Source organism: Coturnix japonica, unplaced genomic scaffold, assembly GCF_054131305.1.
Source record: "Coturnix japonica strain WE unplaced genomic scaffold, WE-NBRP24 Scf166, whole genome shotgun sequence".
Lineage (NCBI taxonomy): Eukaryota > Metazoa > Chordata > Aves > Galliformes > Phasianidae > Coturnix > Coturnix japonica.
This window is the reverse complement of record NW_028189069.1, coordinates 55,799-63,504: the sequence shown is the minus strand read 5'-3', so window position 1 is coordinate 63,504 and position 7,706 is coordinate 55,799. Positions and strand designations below refer to the sequence as shown.

At 54.1% G+C, this 7,706-nt stretch overlaps 1 long non-coding RNA gene across 1 annotated transcript; it reads right to left on the bottom strand.

The window, feature by feature from the left end:
* Positions 1-930: 930 nt before the first annotated feature.
* Positions 931-5,248, bottom strand: LOC146751040 (uncharacterized). Its single transcript, XR_014941957.1, has 2 exons — positions 5,190-5,248; positions 931-1,073 (listed from the first exon to the last, which is right to left on the bottom strand). It is a non-coding gene; the product is annotated as an uncharacterized LOC146751040 (long non-coding RNA).
* Between the last annotated feature and the right edge of the window lie 2,458 nt (positions 5,249-7,706).

Below are 7,706 nucleotides of genomic sequence, written 5' to 3'. Positions count from 1 at the left end.
CTCCATATATTTAAATGGGGGGGGGTCTCAAAGAGGGGCTCCTATGGGGTCCCAATATGAGACTGGGGGGGGGGGGTCCCATATAACCTGGGTCTCCCATAGGATATAATGGGGTCTGGTGGGGGTCCATGTATTTAAATGGGGGGGGGGGGTCCACATGTTTAATGGGGGGGGTCTCAAAGAGGGGCTCCTATGGGGTCCCAATATGAGACTGGGGGGGGGGGTCCCATATAACCCTATCTCTCCCATAGGATATAATGGGGTCTGGTGGGGGGGGGGGTCCCAAAGAGGGGGGGTCCCTTATAACTCTGGGTCTCCCATAGGATATAATGGGGTCTGGTGGGGGTCCATATATCTAAATGGGGGGGGGGTCTCAGAGGGGCTTCTATTGACTCCCACTATGAGACTGGGGGTGGGTCCCTTATAACCCTGGGTCTCCCATAGGATATAATGGGGTCTGGTGGGGGTCCATATATTTAAATGGGGGGGTCTCCATTTATTTAAATGGGGGGGGGTCCCATGTATTTAAATGGGGGGGGGGGTCCATATGTTTAATGGGGGGGGGTCTCAAAGAGAATCCTATGGGCTCCCAATGAGTCCCTTATAACCCTGGGTCTCCCATAGGATAAAAGGGGGGGGGGGTCCTATTGACTCCCAGTATGAGACTGGGGGGGGTCCCATATAACCCTATATCTCCCATAGGATATAATGGGGTCTGGTGGGGGTCCATATGTTTAAATGGGGGGGGTCCATGTATTTAAATGGGGGGGGGTCCATGTATTTAAATGGGGGGGGGGGTCCATGTATTTAAATGGGGGGGGGTTCCCAGTATGAGCTCCTATGGGACTGGGGGGGGGGGGTCCCTTTAAACCCTATCTCTCCCATAGGATATAATGGGGTCTGGTGGGGGGTCCTCTCTCCCATAGGATATAATGGGGTTGGATGGGAGAGTCCATTTACTTCAATGGGGGGGGGGGTCTCCCCTTTATTTGCCGGCGATGAGGGGGTTCCTTAGGACCACGATGACCGAATCCCCCCTTAGGAACATCAAGGGGGGGGGGTCCCATATAACCCTGGGTCTCCCATAGGATATAATGGGGTCTGATGGGGGTCCATATATTTAAATGGGGGGGGGGTCTCCATGTATTTAAATGGGGGGGGGTCTCAAAGAGGGGCTCCTATGGGGTCCCAATATGAGACTGGGGGGGGGGGTCCCATATAACTTGGGTCTCCCATAGGATATAATGGGGTCTGGTGGGGGTCCATATATTTAAATGGGGGGGGGTCCCAAAGAGGGGGGGTCCCTTATAACCCTGGGTCTCCCATAGGATATAATGGGGTCTGGTGGGGGTCTCCATATATTTAAATGGGGGGGGGGTCCATGTATTTAAATGGGGGGGTCTCCATGTATTTAAATGGGGGGGGGGTCCCATTGTACAGGGCTCCCAATATGAGACTGGGGGGGGTCCCATATAACCCTATATCTCCCATAGGATATAATGGGGTCTGGTGGGGGGGGTCCATGTATTTAAATGGGGGGGTCCATATATTTAAATGGGGGGGGGTCACATTGTACAGGGCTCCCAATATGGGACTTGGGGGGGGGGGTCCCTTTAAACCCTGGGTCTCCCATAGGATATAATGGGGTCTGGTGGGGGTCTCCATGTATTTAAATGGGGGGTGGGGGTCCATATATTTAAATGGGGGGGGGTCCATGTATTTAAATGGGGGGGGGGCTCCATGTATTTAAATGGGGGGGGGTCTCAGAGGGGCTCCTATGGGGTCCCAATATGAGACTTGGGGGGGGGGGGGGTCCCATATATCCCTATATCTCCCATAGGATATAATGGGGTCTGGTGGGGGGTCCTCTCTCCCATAGGATATAATGGGGTTGGATGGGAGAGTCCATGTATTTCAATGGAGGGGGGGGGTCTCCCCTTTATTTGCCGGCGATGAGGGGGTTCCTTAGGACCACGATGACCGAATCCCCCCTTAGGAACATCAAGAGGGGGGGGGTCCCATAGAACCCTGGGTCTCCCATAGGATATCATGGGGTCTGGTGGGGGTCCATATATTTAAATGGGGGGGGGGGGTCTCCATGTATTTAAATGGGGGGGGGGTCTCAAAGAGGGGCTCCTATGGGGTCCCAATATGAGACTGGGGGGGGGGTCCCATATAACCCTATATCTCCCATAGGATATAATGGGGTCTGGTGGGGGTCCATATATTTAAATGGGGGGGGGTCCATATATTTAAATGGGGGGTCTCCATGTATTTAAATGGGGGGGGGGTCTCAAAGAGGGGCTCCTATGGGGTCCCAATATGAGACTGGGGGGGGGTCCCATATAACCCTAGGTCTCCCATAGGATATAATGGGGTCTGGTGGGGGGGGGGGGGTCCCAAAGAGGGGGGGTCCCTTATAACTCTGGGTCTCCCATAGGATATAATGGGGTCTGGTGGGGGGGGTCTCCATATATTTAAATGGGGGGGGGGTCTCAAAGAGAATCCTATGGGCTCCCAATGAGACTTGGGGGGGGGGTCCCATATAACCCTATATCTCCCATAGGATATAATGGGGTTGGATGGGGGGTCTCCATGTATTTAAATGGGGGGGGGTCTCAAAGAGGGGCTCCTATGGGGTCCCAATATGAGACTGGGGGGGGGGTCCCTTATAACCCTGGGTCTCCCATAGGATATAATGGGGTCTGGTGGGGGTCCATATATTTAAATGGGGAGGGGGGTCCATATATTTAAATGGGGGGGTCCCATGTATTTAAATGGGGGGGGGTTCCCATGTATGAGCTCCTATGGGACTGGGGGGGGGGGGGTGTTCCTTTAAACCCTATATCTCCCATAGAATATAATGGGGTTGGATGGGGGTCTCCATGTATTTAAGTGGGGGGGGGTCCATATATTTAAATGGGGGGGGGTCCCATTGTACAGGGCTCCCAATATGAGACTTGGGGGGGGGGGGGGTCCCTTTAAACCCTGGCTCTCCCATAGGATAACATGGGGTTGGATGGGAGAGTCCATTTACTTCAATGGAGGGGGGGGGTCTCCCCTTTATTTGCCCGCGATGAGGGGGTTCCTTAGGACCACGATGACCGAATCCCCCCTTAGGAACATCAAGAGGGGGGGGGTCCCATATAACCCTGGGTCTCCCATAGGATATAATGGGGTCTGGTGGGGGTCCATATATTTAAATGGGGGGGGGGGGTCTCCATGTATTTAAATGGGGGGGGGGTCCCATGTATGAGCTCCTATGGGACTGGGGGGGGGGGGGTCCCTTATAACCCTGGGTCTCCCATAGGATATAATGGGGTCTGGTGGGGGTCCATATATTTAAATGGGGGGGGGGGGTCTCCATGTATTTAAATGGGGGGGGGATTCCCAGTATGAGCTCCAATGGGACTGGGGGGGGGGGGGTCCCTTATAACCCTGGGTCTCCCATAGGATAAAAGGGGGGTTGGATGGGGGGGGATCTATGTATTTAAATGGGGGGGGGTCTCAAAGAGGGGCTCCTATGGTGTCCCAATATGAGACTGGGGGGGGGGGTCCCATATAACCCTATATCTCCCATAGGATATAATGGGGTCTGGTGGGGGTCCATATATTTAAATGGGGGGGGGGTCTCCATGTATTTAAATGGGGGGGGGGGTCCCATGTATGAGCTCCTATGGGACTGGGGGGGGGTCCCATATAACCCTATCTCTCCCATAGGATATAATGGGGTCTGGTGGGGGTCTCCATGTATTTAAATGGGGTGGGGGTCTCAAAGAGGGGCTACTATGGGGTCCCAATATGAGACTGGGGGGGGGGTCCCTTTAAACCCTATATCTCCCATAGGATATAATGGGGTCTGGTGGGGGTCTCCATATATTTAAATGGGGGGGGTCCATGTATTTAAATGGGGGGGGTCCATGTATTTAAATGGGGGGGGGTCCACATGTTTAATGGGGGGGGGTCTCAAAGAGAATCCTATGGGCCTATGGGCTCCCAATGAGACTTGGGGGGGGGGTCCCATATAACCATGGCTCTCCCATAGGATATAATGGGGTCTGGTGGGGGGTCTCCATGTATTTAAGTGGGGGGGGGTCCATATATTTAAATGGGGGGGGTCCCATATATTTAAATGGGTGGGGGGGTCTCAAAGACAATCCTATGGGCTCCCAATGAGACTTGGGGGGGGGGTCCCATATAACCCTATATCTCCCATAGGATATAATGGGGTTGGATGGGGGTCTCCATATATTTAAATGGGGGGGGTCCATGTATTTAAATGGGGGGGGGGTCCATATATTTAAATGGGGGGGGGGGGGTCCCAGTATGAGCTCCTATGGGACTGGGGGGGGGGGGGTCCCATATAACCCTATATCTCCCATAGGATATAATGGGGTCTGGTGGGGGGGTCCATGTATTTAAATGGGGGGGGGGGTCCATATATTTAAATGGGGGGGGGTCCATGTATTTAAATGGGGGGGGGTCCCATTGTACAGGGCTCCCAATATGAGACTGAGGGGGGGTCCCATATAACCCTATATCTCCCATAGGATATAATGGGGTCTGATGGGGGTGGGGTCCCTTTAAATCCTGGCTCTCCCATAGGATATAATGGGGTTGGATGGGAGAGTCCATTTACTTCAATGGAGGGGGGGGGGTCTCCCCTTTATTTGCCCGCGATGAGGGGGTTCCTTAGGACCACGATGACCGAATCCCCCCTTAGGAACATCAAGAGGGGGGGGGTCCCATAGAACCCTGGGTCTCCCATAGGATATAATGGGGTCTGGTGGGGGTCCATATATTTAAATGGGGGGGGGGGGTCTCCATGTATTTAAATGGGGGGGGGGTCCCATGTATGAGCTCCTATGGGACTGGGGGGGGGTCCCATATAACCCTATCTCTCCCATAGGATATAATGGGGTCTGGTGGGGGTCTCCATGTATTTAAATGGGGGGGGGGTCTCAAAGAGGGGCTCCTATGGGGTCCCAATATGAGACTGGGGGGGGGGTCCCATATAACCCTATATCTCCTATAGGATATAATGGGGTCTGGTGGGGGTCCATATATTTAAATGGGGGGGGGGGTCTCAAAGAGGGGGGGTCCCATATAACCCTGGGTCTCCCATAGGATAAAAGGGGGGGGGGGTCCTATTGACTCCCAGTATGAGACTGGGGGGGGTCCCATATAACCTGGGTCTCCCATAGGATATAATGGGGTCTGGTGGGGGTCTCCATGTATTTAAATGGGGGGGGGGGGTGTCCATGTATTTAAATGGGGGGGGTCCCATATATTTAAATGGGGGGGGTCCATGTATTTAAATGGGGGGGGGTCTCCATGTATTTAAATGGGGGGGGGTCCATGTATTTAAATGGGGGGGGGTCCATGTATTTAAATGGGGGGGTCCCATATATTTAAATGGGGGGGGTCCATGTATTTAAATGGGGGGGGGTCCATGTATTTAAATGGGGGGGTCCACATGTTTAATGGGGGGGGGTCTCAAAGAGAATCCTATGGGCCTATGGGCTCCCAATGAGACTTGGGGGGGGGGTCCCATATAACCATGGCTCTCCCATAGGATATAATGGGGTTGGATGGGAGAGTCCATGTATTTCAATGGAGGGGGGGGGTCTCCCCTTTATTTGCCCGCGATGAGGGGGTTCCTTAGGACCACGATGACCGAATCCCCCCTTAGGAACATCAAGAGGGGGGGTCCCATATAACCCTGGGTCTCCCATAGGATATAATGGGGTCTGGTGGGGGTCCATATATTTAAATAGGAGGGGGGGGGGGGGGTCTCCATGTATTTAAATGGGGGGGGGTCTCAAAGAGGGGCTCCTATGGGGTCCCAATATGAGACTGGGGGGGGTCCCATATAACCTGGGTCTCCCATAGGATATAATGGGGTCTGGTGGGGGGGGGGGTCCCAAAGAGGGGGGGTCCCTTATAACTCTGGGTCTCCCATAGGATATAATGGGGTCTGGTGGGGAGGGGGGGTCCCAAAGAGGGGGGGTCCCTTATAACCCTGGGTCTCCCATAGGATATAATGGGGTCTGATGGGGGTCCATATATTTAAATGGGGGGGGGTCTCCATGTATTTAAATGGGGGGGGTCCCATTGTACAGGGCTCCCAATATGAGACTTGGGGGGGGTCCCTTATAACCCTGGGTCTCCCATAGAATATAATGGGGTTGGATGGGGGTCTCCATGTATTTAAATGAGGGGGGGGTCCCATGTATTTAAATGGGGGGGGGGTCTCAGAGGGGCTTCTATGGGCTCCCAATATGACCTCAGGGCTCCCACTATGAGACTGGGGGGAGGGGGGTCCCATGGGTCCCATATAACCCTGGCTCTCCCATAGGATATAATGGGGTCTGGTGGGGGGTCCTCTCTCCCATAGAATATAATGGGGTTGGATGGGAGAGTCCATGTATTTCAATGGAGGGGGGGGGTCTCCCCTTTATTTGCCCGCGATGAGGGGGTTCCTTAGGACCACGATGACCGAATCCCCCCTTAGGAACATCAAGAGGGGGGGGTCCCATATAACCCTGGGTCTCCCATAGGATATAATGGGGTCTGGTGGGGGGGGGTCTCAAAGAGGGGCTCCTATGGGGTCCCAATATGAGACTGGGGGGGGGTCCCATATAACCTGGGTCTCCCATAGGATATAATGGGGTCTGATGGGGGTCCATGTATTTAAATGGGGGGGGGTCTCCATGTATTTAAATGGGGGGGGGTCCCATATATTTAAATGGGGGGGGTCCCATTGTACAGGGCTCCCAATATGAGACTGTGGGGGGGGGGTCCCATATAACCCTATCTCTCCCATAGGATATAATGGGGTCTGGTGGGGGGGGGGGGGGTCCCAAAGAGGGGGGATCCCTTATAACCCTGGGTCTCCCATAGGATATAATGGGGTCTGGTGGGGGGGTCCTCTCTCCCATAGGATATAATGGGGTTGGATGGGGGGGGTCCATGTATTTCAATGGGGGGGGGGGGGTCTCAAAGAGAATCCTATGGGCTCCCAATGAGACTTGGGGGGGGGGTCCCATATAACCCTATCTCTCCCATAGGATATAATGGGGTCTGGTGGGGGTCTCCATGTATTTAAATGGGGGGGGGTCCCATTGTACATGGCTCCCAATATGGGACTTGGTGGGGGGGGGGGGTCCCTTTAAACCCTATATCTCCCATAGGATATAATGGGGTCTGGTGGGGGGGGGGGGTCCCAAAGAGGGGGGGTCCCTTATAACCCTGGGTCTCCCATAGGATAAAATGGGGTTGGGGGGGGGTCTCCATATATTTAAATGTGGGGGGGGTCCCATTGTACAGGGCTCCCAATATGAGACTTGGGGGGGGGGTCCCATATAACCCTATCTCTCCCATAGGATATAATGGGGTCTGGTGGGGGTCTCCATGTATTTAAATGGGGGGGGGTCCATGTATTTAAATAGGGGGGGGGTTCCCAGTATGAGCTCCTATGGGACTGGGGGGGGGTCCCTTATAACCCTATATCTCCCATAGGATATAATGGGGTCTGGTGGGGGGGGGTCCATATATTTAAATGGGGGGGGTCCCATTGTACCGGGCTCCCAATATGAGACTTGGGGGGTCCCATATAACCCTATATCTCCCATAGGATATAATGGGGTCTGGTGGGGGGTCCTCTCTCCCATAGGATATAATGGGGTCGGATGGGAGAGTCCATG